Here is a 15,647-nt window from a genome sequence, read left to right as displayed (position 1 = left end):
TCTTGAATACATTATCCCTTCGCTTCATGATTTTTTATTTTTCCTTAAAAATCACGTTAAATAGTCCAATATGATGTGTACATCAAGAAAAAAAAATTAAAATAAAATTCGATTTTTCAGTATTTTCATACATTAATTGTTTCAAATTTGTTACTTTATGAAACGAAGGGTTATGTTCAAAGTGTATTACCCTCAAAATGCATTGATAAGGTTATGTTGATTTGCTGGCGCTGATATGAACACGATATTAACTGGTCTTCATACAGCTTGGGAAATTAAAATAATTCATGATGATCCAAAGAATTTTGACAGCTGTTTATTGTTTAACGTCAACACGAGAAACTTAAAAAATTTGCATGGGTGGCAAAACTCCTCAGATCGGCTTGTCCAGTGAAAGAGAGTGCAATTTTTTTCGTCTGCTCCCCCAATCAGTGCGGGGAGAGATAAATCGCACTGAAATGAAGAGTGAGATTGTCAACACATAAGAGTGAGCGAGAGCATTCACATCCGCTGATGAAGAGAATACCCTTCTCCGGAAAAATCTGTTGCGCAATGTGCTAAGGAGAATTCGAGAGCTAACTCAGTTTATTCTTGGTACCAGGGTTGCCAACATTTATTTTCAAAAATCAGGGAACCTGCGAAATAAAAATCAGGCAAAATCAGGCTGCGTAAAAGTAACGGACATTTCGCTCAAAGTGATGATCTTTTTTTTTGGTCATCGCTCCACATTTTTACTCCAATATGCGTTGTGTGCCTACTTAGTTGAATAATTCTACTGCATCAAAGCAATCAAAAGATTCCCTTCAATTCTCTTTTTCAATAAGAATTCACGCACGCTCCTTCATTTTAACTCAAAATTAAGTACGACCGAGGTTCAAAACATAGTTCGATTCTATGAACTTAAAGTTAAGTACCCTTTTTTCTCCTTGCGATGGTTCAAAACGGAGTTCAAACTGCGAACTCAAAATTGATCCCTTTTTTCCTTCGGCGAGGGAGCAAAGCTGAGTTCAACCACATGAACTAAAAATTGAACTCTCTTTGTTGGACTGAAAGCACTTAGCGAGTTCAGTTCGTACCGGAACAGCAACCAACGAACACGTCGCAAAATTTTGTCGGAACAATTACCGGAAGACTATGAAGGAACTTCATAATGGAATGCATGTTCACCGTGTCAGCGTAAAATTCTGTCCGTCATTGTCATCATACGGTGAGCGGCTTGGAATGTCCGGAAACTTCCGGATGTTGTTTACTTCCCGTGGGAAGTAACATCCGTAAGTTTTCTTTGACCGCGGGAGTGTCAAAACTTTCCACCGCTCTGTTATTGCAATGTAATGTACCGGAACAGCAACATCCGATACAACAAATTTTAATCATCCTTTAATTAAGCTATTAATTAAAAATAAGCTACCCTCAAAAAAAAGGGATAAATTTGAGTTCGATTGCCGAACTTAGTATTGAGTATGCCTTTCAGTACTTAGTTTTGCGATTGCCGAGTCGAACTCAAAGTTGAGTGCTGCCACTGAATTGCTGTTTTAAACCAAAACTACTTAATTTTGAGTATAAAAAAAGAGCGTGCTGGAATCCTTCGATTGCTTAGATTCAGCCACATTGTCACTTTTTTACTTTCAGCTATGGTACCTACTCCAGTTCCTTACAATCCATTTTTCTTGATATTCGCAAAAATCAGGCGAAATCAGGCATATTTTCAAAAATCAGGGAAAATCAATGGCTATCAGGTTGTCAGGCAGAGCCTCGAAAAATCAGGCAACGCCTGAAAAATCAGGCACATTGGCATCTCTGCTTGGTACGTTCACGAGGAATGATGCTACTTTCCGAATCAAAGCTCCCAGCGGTGTCCTGATTTTCTAGAAGCCGTTCTGATCTTAATTGCAATTGATTTTGTAATAAAAACAGTTTAACCTCTTAAACCAATGGTAATCTTCGGTTCAGATGATATTTGAACGGTTTTTTCGGTATAAACTAAAAGCCACCTAACTTCATATCACTTCTGCTGCATAAATTAAGGCGTATACTGCACCGCTATTTCGCCTTAATTTATGCAATCTAAAAGGGCTGCATTTCATTTCCACCAATCTACTGGGGTCTTTAAATATCCTGGTTTTTGTTCTTCGCGGTGTCCTGATTTTTTGATGAAACCACCTGTCACCTCTTATTCGAACGCTACCTTTTGCAATAAACAAACTAAAACAGCTAACAGCAGTGGGCATGGTAGCGGAGTAGAAATTGTTTATATTTTTTCTACGTTGTGTGGTGGGAGTCTAAATCCTTTTTTTTTCTTCTTTACTCTGAGGTGTATGACTGAAACACAGGGCGCTCTTCCCAGTAAGCTTGTCCTCTTAGAAATCGACAGAGCATGCAAAAAATTGAGAGTCGAGTCACCGAACTTAGAATAAAACGGTTAACTTCGGCGACACTCCAAGAACGCAAATATTTTCATTCGAGTTGTCCTCCCGAGATACCTAGAGGCAACAAATACGAATGCGTACATGCGAAATCAGTTTGAATCGTACACTCGTACGGTGTGGTCGCATTTTGTCCCCGTGTCCCGTGTGTGCTTTCAATCGTATAGCTGTCGACTTCTCAGGCAGGCGAACACGCGTCTCGGAGGGAAACATACAAACACGATTCGGATTGTGTTCGTGTGTTTCTCTGGAGGGCGTGTCTTAGCTTAATTCGTGGCACTCACCCAAGGCACGCGTATGGTGTGTTCCTCTCTAACGATGTGATGATGCAAAATCGCCAGAGAGATCGTTACGATCCCTCTGGCGATTTGAGTTACCTCTCTGCCGATTCAAATTTACCGGGTTGTTTAGAATTCTCTTTCTCCCACTCGGATGCAAATGCTCTCACACTTGCCGTCCGAGTCACTTACAACCAGCGATGCCACACATACCGATTTTCCGGTATTTATACCGATTTTTGAGCAAAATTTTGACCAAGAATCGGTATATACCGATTACCGATTTTTGGCAAAACATACCGATTTCATACCGATTTTTAAGATTTTAACTCAAACTTCAGTCCACTTCTTCATTCCCACTTAATTCAAGCTATCCTCGTAAAGGTCCCGTAGAAAGGAGACAAAGTGCGGTAGCTGGCGTGGCGTAAGTTGATCTGTACAACTTTTAAAGTACCCTGCAAAGATTTCCACGGCTCACTCTCATAATTCGTTCAGTTGTTCGCGCTGTTTTGTTCCTATGTTCTGTCAAATGATGCACTATCATAGTGCTCAAGGCTGATATTTGACCTTCTGCGACTGTCAACAGAAGGTGGAAGTTTCTAAAGATCAATCTCAATTGATAACGCACCTGTCTTCTGAGATGCTAACTTTTCAAGGGAAAATATACACCGTTGGAATATAATTCTTGTTCGACTTGTCGCCAGATGTGGTATGTCAAGATTTGAAGTGCAATCAGATACACGGTTTGTCATATCATCGGTATAATCTTCAATCCTTCTCCAGCCTTTTAACAGCCAAATAATTTATATCACATGTACCTAACTGCAAAAATCGCCATGCCACGCCAGGCAAAATGGGTATTTTCAGTTTTGGCAAAACTATGTGTTTTTTAAATATTTTTCTTAAGAACACCTTCTTTTAGAACACGTTTCTCATTTATTTTCGCATAACATTCTTGGGTTTTCATATGATTAATGTGTGATTTTTCAAAAAATAAATTTAATTTTGCATTGTCTGAAAAAAAAATTAAAGCAACAACTCTCTCAACTTTCTGCAATCATTTCTTTTTTTAACCGCTAGAACTCATATCTAATACTAACGGATTTGAAAGCTGAAATGGCCAGTTTGGCAAAAAAAAAACCATCAACCAAACGAAGAACATCAACTTGGGCCTATATTTACCTCGAACATCAAAAAGCCATTGGATTTGTAAGTGCTTACTAAATTAAAATTTCCTTTAGGTTGATCAATTAAAGAATCAAGTTTTTACTTCATTAATATGCCTAAACCAAGTGTAACCTGAAGGTGACCGCCATGCCCTTATTTTTCTTATCAAACGGTAACTTTTAAATTAGATTTCCATTCAAACCATCCAGTACTATGGAAAGGAATACTAATTTTGGATTCTCTGCTGAATTTTTATTTGTGATTTTTACTTTTCGTCTGCAAATGCAGATAGTTTTAAAATAAAAAAAATGTATAAGTCGTAACAAACATAAAGTTCTGTTAAAATTTCAAAACCGTCTTTTTATGTAAACTTGCGTTACCTAGAACCAAGATAAAAAAGGAATATATGCTAAAACACACTTAGTCAGCTAGTTTAATACTAAATTTAACATTCATAAGAGTTGTTAGACTTGCTTTTTATTACAAGCTTCCATTTATATTAAAAATACGTTAGGAAGTTGAAAATGTAAGCATTTTTGAATATCCACCTCAAATACCGATTTTCATACCGATTTTTAGGATTTTCATACCGATAAAAGATTTTTTTGGGTTCCAAAATACCGATTAAAATGTGGCATCACTGCTTACAACTCGTGTAAACTCGGGTAACGAGTGGAGAACGATCAGCGAAAGAGGATTACACTCGGAAGCCGAACTGAAAACAGTGTTGGTTTCTCCCGGCTCTTTGTTGTTTGAGAAGAGCCGACCAACCCTGGAAATTTGTTTGAAAAAGTTGAAAAAATTATCGATTGCACTGGACAGGATTCGAACTCATAGACCCCGGCTTTCCATGCCAACGCAATTCCGACTCAATTCCTGGATTCCAATTCCAATAGAATTCCTGAAACAATTCCTTTGTGTTACGCTGGAATGAATTAATGGAAATTGGTGAAATTTTCTGTGATACTACTTAGTAATGTGAAGTTTACATGTGCATAATTTTGTGGCGATTTGTTAAGTGGCTTTTGAGAAAGTGTTCCATTGACTAAAATTTTTTATCTTTAAAAATCTAGGTAAGTCCCAATGAGAGACCCCAAAACAGCTGGAAATCAACTATAAGACTTAATTTCAAGTGGTAAATCGTTCTAGAAGTCCTAGAGGAGGTACTGTAAGCGATAGGTTGAATAAAAGTAAGAATGAATAATTCCATAAAAGTATGGAGAGTCAGGGGTTTATTTGAGCGTAACTCAAACCTTCCAATTAGAGAAGAGATAAAGCGGGTCAATTTATCTGTCTGATTCACAGCAGACAAAAAACAGGTCAAATATCGTGTCTTAATGATAAAGAAGTTGCCCACCGATACAAAAAAAAAACAAATACGAGGGTGAAATTTTGAAAAAATTCGTAGAAAAAATCGAAGTGAACTTTGTAGCGGGCACTTGGCGGATCTTCGGTCAGGAATTTTTCGTAGACATGCCTTGCTCGAATGTTCCGGAGAAGAATGAGAAGAAAATTTTCAAAATATGTCTAGATTTGGCTATCCGCAACAGTTTTCCTTGGATAGCTCTTTCAAAGGTTCCTCAAAGATGATACCATGTTTTAGTTTGATCTGGAATAGTGCCATTATGCAAAAACTGTGTTGGAGTGATAAAAAGTCAATATGATGTATTTGTGCACAATGTGCTATCTTTACTCAATAAAATTACAATTGCAATGTGGACAATCTGCTAATCTTTTCATAACTTTGCTAAAACAAAAAAAAAATTGAGCTACCGTCAAACGGGACATCATGCAACAGCGGGGTTAGTTAGGGTTACCATATCCTGCAATGGCATAAAAAGTACATTGAGAAATATTTTCAAAATTGTGAAGACAAACCCCATTTATTCGAAACCATGATGTTTGAGGTCGTTTTTGCAAGATATTTGACTTGCTGTTTGTTTTCCGGGATTTTCATCTATATATATAAAAAGCAATTTCTGTGGGTTTGTTTGTTTGTTTGTTTGTTTGTCCTCTATAGACTCAGCCGTTTTAAGAGCTAGAGAGCTGAAATTTGGCATGGATGTTCATTAGGACCAGGAATGATGAAAAATGTTTTCAGATTTTCGGATTACCCATTCTGAAAGAAGTCGTCCATACAAGACAAATATTGTTTTCGCGGTATTGACATCATTTTTTGTCGGATTGTCTTGAAAATTTGCACGTGGGGGTTTTGAGAAAAGAGCAATTGATTTCAGGTATTGCATGTTGGGTCAGGGGTCGGCAAAAGGGGTCGTCCATATAAACTTTTCACTGTTTTTGCAATATTGACGTTATTGTACATCGGATTGAGATAAAAATTGATACACGAGAGTTTTTAGGGACAGGAAAACGATTTCAGGTGTTAAATTTTGTGTGAGGGACCAACAAAAGGGATCGTCCATATTAACTTTTCACTATTTTTGCTATATAGACGTTATTATACATCGGATTCAGATGAAAATTGGTACAAGTACGTCATTCAAAACTGAATGACGTGCAATCGATCTTAGGTATCAAATTCAATGTAAGGGACCGACAAAAGGGGCCGACAAAAGGGGACTTTTCAATATTTATGTGATATTGACGTTATTATACATCGGATTAAGAATAAAACTTGCGCTCGGATATTTTTAGGGACGGGCAATCGTTTGCCGGTATTAAATTGTGTGTGAGGGGCCAGTTAAAGGGGTCGTCCATATAAATATTTGCTATTTTTGCTGTATTGACGATATTATACATCGGATTAAGATGAAAATTGGTAAACGAGAATTTTTAATGACGTGCAATCGATTTCAGGCATCAAATTCAGTGTAAGGGGCTGACAAAAGGGTCATCCATGTTATTTTTTCAATATTTGTGCGATATTGACGTTATTATACATCAGATTGAGGTGAAAATTTGTACATAGGAATTATTAAGGAAAAGCAATTGATTCCAGTTATCAAATTTTGGGTCAGAGGTCCGCCAAAAGGGTTGTCCATATTAACTATTCACTGTTTTTTTGTGTTATTGATGTTTTAAACGCTAATAAGGGGGTCTTCCGAATAACTGATAAATTTGTTTCTGCAATAATTTTGTATTGCATCGAGAAAATTCATATACGGGGTTTTTTTGGAACGGTCAATTGATTCCTGATTTCAAATTTAGTAGCATACGAATTTATTGTAATTATTGCCTAACAATGCATTTGGAAAAGCATCTGAAAATGCCTGGCAGTTGACATTCATTCAAACTGACATTCAAATGACATATTCTAAATTAAGTGCGAAACGGAGTTCGTATGGGATCAGCTAGTCCCTTATAAAAAATTGACTTGCTTGACAATTGCTCAGTTTTTTTAGTTGGATTATTCAAAGTTTTCGATTTTATACTGAAGAAGCACACCAAAGCTGATAAAAAATGCATTTTCAAAAGAGTTTTTAGAGGCGTATTTTTTCACTCTTCAAAAACATCATTGTTGATTTGATCGCTTTTGATTTGTGCTCTATGCTTTTAAGTAAGTTGTTGTTATGCATATTGCCCTACTGTTCAAGAGTTCATTGCATACTGAAAGGCGCTAGTTTTGAACGAAAAATCCAGATTGAAATCGTGAATGTACTCGTTGTTCCTTCCATAGGAAGCCATCTTTTGAAACATTTAACAAAAGAAGCAAAACTGAAGTGTTGTGCATAAAAAGTTGGATTTTTTGAGTTTATAAGAATACATTCGTCATGTATCGGAAGAAATAAGTTAATTTACATGAGAAAATTTGATTTAATTCCTTTCACTAAAAAAAAGAGTACATTTGGTAAAATTTTCCAAAAAAAAAGAGTACGTTCGTTTTGAGATCGAAAAAGAGTACATGTACTCTTAAAGAGTACGTATGGTATCCCTAGATAGTACAAGAAGATTTTAAAAGAAAATTTATGACTGTCATGCAAGTGACATAACCCTCAAGACATTAACAATATTTGATTAAATTGAAATATCTCGGTGTCACCTCCGATAGCAAGAATATGTACAGTAAAACCCCGCTTATCCGAGCTCCGGTTATCCGAGCCTCCGCGTTATCGGAGCCACCATTTTTATCCAAAACCCATGTAAAAATGTGTTTTATCGTCGCGATATATTGTTAAGCTAATCAATTGACTTGCCATCTAAACTTGCCAGAAACGTCGATAAAATAGAAAAATAAAATCTATGTAAGTACCGAGCTATACGCCGGGATGATAAGCAATACAAAAGGGTTTGTCAATGTATTTCGTTTAATTCGAAATGCTGCACTTATGCGAGGTCGTCCCCTTATTACCTCGGGTGCTACTGTACTCACTTTGGTATACCATCCGGGCGTAAAGCTTGATAATATATGGATCATGTGTCAATCTGATGGCTACTACTGATGGTTCTACTGTTTAACGTTTATCCGGACTTTTTGGAATATGATCTCAGTGTACTCTTTTTGATGTCGCGGGATTTAGTAACCCTATACTATACCTCAATTTTGTGTATATTGATTAATGTTTGCATACTCAAAGGCGCTTATCGCGCTCACTGTTTATAACGACTAATGCCATATTCGTTTTCATCCTGGTGGTGCACCCGGTAGTGCACCAAGTGCTGTCAAAGCGTTTTTTTTTATATGAAGATGACAGCAGTTGGTGCACAACCATCTTTCCACCAGATGAAAACGAATATGGCATAAAAATCTCGCACGAGCTTTCATTACGACGTATGAAACATCTTAAAAATTTACAGAAAACTGTTAAAAAAGTTATCAAAACAACTTTAAAATTTGTATTTCACATATATGTTGTCCAGGCTACAAATATTATAAATGGAAAGAGGTTTCGAAATGCTTGTAACTTCAAGTTTATATGCTCCAAAAGTTAGAACGACACATGAAACCGTAGAGAATTATAAGCATTTTCGTGAGACTAAAAAAAAAGTGATATTCGCCCTGACAAAAATCTATTAAAATCCGAAGATAAAAGGTTCGTTAACAATTTTTTGACATATTAGTTCTCATTTTGCAGTTTGTAAGTATCAGACAAAGAGAATTGTCAAAGAGGTTTGTCTACTACCCTATAATCATTGCATACCTAAAGGCGCAATTTTCTGATTTTTAGATGAATACAGTATTGTTAGTCCATTTTAACATGACCGTGGTGTTAAATTCCCGGAAAAAAGTCCATTTTAACAGATAATAACTGGAAAACATTAGTTATTAGACAAACATTAGTAATTTCAAGATAACTAATGATCACGATCCATTCAGAAGAAAAACAAATCATTTTGGACTCTAGGACAATGTTGCCGAAATCACAGAAAAATCTATCGTTTCACAAAATTTCGAGCCAATTTGTGTCACAGAATCTGTGTCAAAGAACACAGAATTTTAAAAATGTTCACAGATTTCACAGGATTACAAATTCAATTTTTTTTATGACAATATAAATTTTAAATAATTATCTTTGAATTGGAAAAATATGATAAAATTGGTAATGCTAATTGATTTTTCTTGAGTAAAATGTAAAAAAGCAGACAATTTGACATAACTATTGATTGAAATTGACGCAAAAAGCATTTTGGCACTCTTCCTAAGTAACCATAAGCATTAAGCCATAACCTTTAATCAGCATTAAATCAACATTTCTAATGCAAGTTAGCATTATATCAACATTCATAATGCTTTTTAGTTTTATATAAGCATTATTAATGCATGGAGCAATTAAAAAAAATCAGCACTCATGAAAGCACGATATGCACATAAACAGCAACTATATAAAATTAACAAGCATTAAGACTAAATCACTAAAACTTCCTGTTAATGCTTATCTAAAGCTTTTATAAAGCTTTAAATCTTATGTGTGACCCGAACAGTACTTGAAGTACGAGGTTTTTCACCTACCTTATCAGCATCAAGAGTGGTTGAAAAGGTAAAGGCGCAAAGATAAAGGCTGCTGCGGGATCTTCGGTTCGAGACTCATCAAAGGTAATTCATTATTCAATTATAATCACTTCTCATTTCATAGAACTCTTCATTAAGCAGGCAAAGTCCTTCACTCAGCAGGTTGATTCGATTTGATTTTTCAATTTTTGTTCATTTTAACTAATCAAAGAATAATTTCCCATTTTGAATTTCCGTTTCACATCAATCATGATCAATCAACTAATTAATTAAAAAGTGTTCTAAGTATGCATTGTTAATGCTTTTATACGGTTGGCGAAAAATGACGTTTTGATGGTGCTCTAATTCAGCATTTGTAATGTTTATTAAAGGCTATGTTGTTATAGCATTTATTCAGCCCGCTATTTCGCCTTTTAAGCATTAATTCTGCATTTTATAAGCACATAGTGCAAAACAAGCATTAATTCAGAGTTATATATGGGAATAGAGTGTTGCTTATGGGCTGTGTTTTGATGCTTATGGTTACTTGGGATGCACTAGGGATCAATTCTTTAAAACAATAAGAATGGCATAATGAAGTTCAATTTATACTCTAACGATTGACATTTAGGAATACATATTTTTATATATTTTTTTCATGTGAGAAACATTTCAAAGTGATAAAAAAAGATCTTCAAAATACATTTCGTTAAATTATTCAAACAAAGTTCAATAACTCAATTTTTTTTTTTTTAATTTGTTGAAATAACAGCATTGTTGTTTCGTTCTATTTGGACTTTTTTTTATATTTGTAAGACATTCCTGTTTCGAGATAAAGCGAAGGAATCAATTTTCCCCGGGGATCAACTATCCTCACTATTTAATCGAGGTTTTTCGGCGAGTTTTATACTGTATTAAGGCAAAAGGAAATCTAAGTACCTACAAACTGCTAATGCAGAAGTTTGACTGTAATTAAAACTGATATTTCTTAAACATTATTATTAGAGGGTGTTGCATATTGAAACTCAACACAGTTATATCGTTATCAATAGAAATTTAATGCAGTCTTTCAAACCTTTTACAAACACAACTAGGAAATTCTTCGGATAATTTAAGACTCGGATTACACGAAATACATTGACAAACGCTATCCTTTTGCTCTGATTTGCATATCATTCAGGCACATAGCTATCAAATCGACTTTATCGGTAAGTTAAGACTTCAAACACGCGAAAAATGTACAAAACATTACAATGTGTTACGGTGATGAAACACAACTTTATATGGATTTTTTTTATGAAAATTGTGGTTTTGGATAACGCGAAAGCTCGGATAAGCCGGGTTCTACTGTATTGTGTTTTCATTTAAACAAGCAGTGTCTTATGGGACTCTTCCCTATAAATCCATGCTCTCAACTCATCTGCAGGGAAAAATATTTGACTCTTAATCTGTGTAACGATTGTCGATTTAGGACCCCCTCCCCTATGTTTGACATCTTTCTAAAGCTTTTGCAGCAATGCATTCACGTTGAAAACTTCTTGAAAAAAAGTTATTTACTTAACTGAATTCAAGATTTTTTTTTTATCATATAACTCTACCCTTAAATGTCCTGTAGGTACAGACAAAATTATAATCGAGATAAACATAGTTGATATTATGAATCAGTTCCTCAAACCACAATCAACGGAACCTAACCACGTCACCCTTCTTCGAGTGTTGGCAGTTTTCTGTCGACCGATCGGGTTGTTATTGTCCGACGCCGGTCCCGAACGAAAAACGATAACTCGAGGTAAGCGGGAAACACCTTTCGCACACCGGGAAAGCTGATAACCGCAATTAGCCAACGCACATGGCCCCGGTTCGAGCCGTTGCATTTCTCTTCATAGTTTTTCGGTTCCCCGTTCGTTTATTGAACCGGTATGATGGGGACAAACGCCACCAGCGCTAGTACCAGCAAGTATTTAAATACAAACTCGATATATTCACGCCGGGAGCGGTCACCTGGCCCCGTAATTCAGCGTTTGGCCATCAACGACCCGGGCTCGAGGGCCACAAAGTTGAAACGAACCATCAAGCAGTATGGGTACCTACCTTTTAAGGCAGTTTGCCTCCAGGCTCAGTGAGTTGCTCCGTTGCTCCAGATCGGCGGAGTACAAGTTGAAGATGTCGAAGGGAAAAATGGTGGCTACTTTTTCGGGGAACTTGGTCTGACACGGTCACTATTGGGATAAAGCCCCTTCTTGCACGGTTAATTCTTGAATTGACACAGCAGAATCACTTGTTCTAATCACCAAATTATGGCTTTCGTTCACCAGCCACGATGTTCACGATACTGTTTTCTATGGAACACTCATTAACCATTACCAATTTTTTGATAGCTATATTAGATTAACCACCACAAATCCTTATTACAAGATCCTCGTCACAGATTCTATCTCAAATGATAGTCCTAGAACTTGTGCTTTCTTCTTGGAAGCAGAGCTCGCCACAGTTTGCGCGCTACACGAGTCAAGTCTAACAGCCGACTGAACGAGATAACTTTCAACCAGGTGGGGTTATGTTTGGTTGTTTTCGGCTCGTCGGCTGAATGTTGTCTGACGAACGGAGGGATAAAAAAAACATTCTCCGTTACGAACCGAACGGCAGTCGTGACTGTTTTGGTCGGAAACGTGGTTATTGCGCTCGCAGTCGCAGACAGAATGCATTCTCTCTCTTCGGGAAACTCTCTGTTATGAATTCTCGTTTACAAAAGACAGGATTGCCAAACTGAATTTTTGTCCAGCAGTAATGATTTGAGCAATTTGGTGATTATTTCGGTATTAGAATATTACTCTTTGGTTTTTATAATTTTTTAGAATGCTACAAATTTAAAGGAAAAATAAGTTTCGAACAATAAAGCAAATACAGTACTCGCTGGTTAATCGGTCACTTTTAATCGAACAAGTTCGGTAATCGAACCTTTTGAAAGGGTTGATACTAAATGCTCTATAATCGAAGGTTTTCTCCGAAAATCTGTCACTTTATTGATGGTTCAGTTCTATAATCGGACACTTTCGCTTGTTATGCGATAACCGAATAGAAAGTGTTGTACATGTGATGCGTCTTCAATTCGGAAATGTTGATATTTTAGACAAACTTTGGTAATCGGACGCACCCCTTGGTCCCATCAGCGTCCGATTGGCGATCGAGTACTGTACTGTTTTTCTTTATTTTTTCCTGGATGCTTTTAAAAACTGCATCACTAAACAAATATAGTTATATGAATCGTTGCGAATTGTTTCAATGTAGAGTTTTTCGTCAAGAGCCAGCTAGTTTACGAGAAATTGGCAATTTAAAAAAATGCACATCACTTCGACATCGTAGGTAGAAATAGGAAATTCGCAAAAAGTCGTTGTATTCCGTTATCCGTTATTTTAGGAATCGTTTCTTATTCACAGTTATTGGACAGATTACAAGTAAATTGAACATTCTGCATCAAAAGTTTGAAAAAATAGAGCACAGTATTGTTTTGAAAGCTATCGTCCACCCTTACCCCCGTGTACCTTACTTGTTTTTTTTCTTGTTGATAGAAATGAACCTAAACTGGAATTGATTTTGTTTAACAGGATAAAAAAAAATTTTTAAAAGAAGTTTTAAAAAATCCATTAACTAGGAACCCTACCAAACGATAAAGTTAGTAGAAAAAAGAACATGAGAACAGTGGGAAGGCCTAGAGAATTGTATGAAAGTTAAACTAAATATTAGGCAATTTTTATAGTTTTTGCCCTTAAATGTATACAATATCATTGCCCATCTTTCGATTAAAGATGTTCCCAAAAGAAAACGTGAAAAAAACAATTTTGTTAAAAAAAATAACTGTAATTGATTGTTATGCCTTCTCTGCTTAAAAGAACCTTTCATTCCTTAGTTGAATTCTCCAAAAGATGGATAAGAATGGAAGGCATCACAAATCGATTTCAATCGGAATTCATCGTTGAAACAAATTTGCTAGTTGATAAACAACACTTCTCTTTAAGTAAAATACAACAACTTCTATAGCTCTATTAAACGGATTTGAGAAAGGCTTTTCCAGAGGCAAAATAAACTGCGAAGACAATCAGCGCCTCTGAATATGCAATTAGTTCTTAAACAGTAGGTAATATGCAGAACAGAAATATGCTTGAAGACTCGTTCAGGGCATAAATCGGAAATAATGTAATAGCGAAAATGAAAAATACACCACTATATAAAAAAAGTTTTTAAATTGCTACATTTTATTATGTTTCATCAGAATAAATTTAAAAAAAAATCTATTTCCTCGAATAATCCAACAAAATCGAGCCTTTGACTTTCCACCAAAACGTAGCAAGAAAGTGTACAAAAAGTAAAAAAGGTGATTATTAATATAAAAATATATCAAAAAAATAATAATTGCCAGAAAACTGGAAACTGATTAGAATAATTTGGCTTGAAATATCCTGGTATCTTTCCTTCGTCCTAATTCGTTTGAAGTATGATTTGGATTTCAATGTTCTCTTTTTGGCGTTGCAGGCTATGATAACTACGTAACAACCATTCTAAGCTGTTTTTTTTAGGAAAAAATAAGATATTCAACGCAGGTTTCAGTGGTGGAATAGAGTTAATCTTTATTTGCTATCTCAGTAAGGTCCTTACAAAACTACACTCTACATTAGCGCACGCTAGTTCCACCATCGAACGTCAATACGCGAATGGCTTTGTATATTCCAACACCTAGGTTAGGTAGAAGAGATTTAAAAAACCGTCTAAAGTAAGTTTGGCAGATTGCCCGTTTTTATCTGGGTTAGCTCAGATATTTAGGAAAATATCCGTAACAATTTGGAAAAGTCCGGTTCGGCCCTGTGACCCGAATTTCATGAGAAAAAGTCTGGATTTATTCACTTTATTTGCAAAAACCAAACAAAAAAAACAAATTGTATAATGTTTTGCCTTTCTAAAGCGGGCCATAGACTACACAAATGGCTTGTGCCAATTCGATGATTCCACGACGATTGTTTGATTCTATGCTCGCCCACACACGATACAAACATATTTCCCGCGAACACAAAAAAACCATCGCCACCTGAGTAAATCGCCTGAGTTTTGTACAAGCAGCACCATACACCATGCCACAGAAGGTTGCTTGTACAACAAATTTCGATTCCGACAGATTTCACGCAAATGGTTTGCGCGGTCATTCAAGCAGTGCCATATACGATGCAAATCGTATTCACAGCGACAAAATTTCATCGAATTTCATCGCATTTGTACAAATGTGGTGTAGTCTGTGGCCCGCTTAACAGAAAGGTTTGGTTATCGGTCGATTGAAGAGATCATTTATTATGGGTCTTAGACATACCTTTATAGGTACCTATCGATTCAGCTCGAGTTCTGTCGATGTCCGTGAATTTGTGTGTGGATTTTTTAACCTTTAAGTAACGTTTTTGCGAAACTGGGCTGTACAATTAAAGTGATTTTAGTCTCAAAAGAATCGATTTTTTTCTACACAACCTATTCAAAAACGCGAAAAAAAACAAAATAGATGAAACTATTTCCTATTCCAAATACATATTATACTCATGATGGCTTCAAAATAAAAAGTAGCCAGTGGCGCCTCTAAGCAGCAGCACCAGCAATTATTTAATTATAATTGGAGGTATCAAAATAAAAAATAAAAATTAATTTCTCGAGAATCGAACCAAAAACTTTCAGATCTCAAGTCACAAGCACTATCCAATAAGCCGTCGACACACGCTTGTAAATGCGGTGCTCAAACTCAAATAGGTAAAAGGTATTACTAAGACGTACTGTGGTCTGGGCAGTTTCTCGGTCTGCTGGTGCAAATACGGCAACAGTGTTTAGGTATATCTTACACCTTCTTACCATACGTCCAGA

General features: G+C 36.1%; 1 protein-coding gene across 1 annotated transcript in view; it reads right to left on the bottom strand.

Annotated features, from left to right (window-relative positions):
- Positions 1-12,294, bottom strand: part of LOC129751459 (BTB/POZ domain-containing protein Tiwaz) — a 229,513-nt gene extending 217,219 nt beyond the window's left edge. Inside the window, exon 1 of the mRNA XM_055746987.1 lies at positions 11,847-12,294. The gene's annotated coding sequence lies outside the window, so the exon portion shown is untranslated. The remainder of the gene's footprint in view (positions 1-11,846) is intronic.
- Positions 12,295-15,647: the final 3,353 nt, after the last annotated feature.

The sequence above is a fragment of the Uranotaenia lowii genome, chromosome 3 (genome assembly GCF_029784155.1).
Source record: "Uranotaenia lowii strain MFRU-FL chromosome 3, ASM2978415v1, whole genome shotgun sequence".
Taxonomy (NCBI): Eukaryota; Metazoa; Arthropoda; class Insecta; order Diptera; family Culicidae; genus Uranotaenia; species Uranotaenia lowii.
The sequence above is the reverse complement of the archived record's forward strand: the minus strand, read 5'-3'. Positions and strand labels throughout refer to the sequence as shown.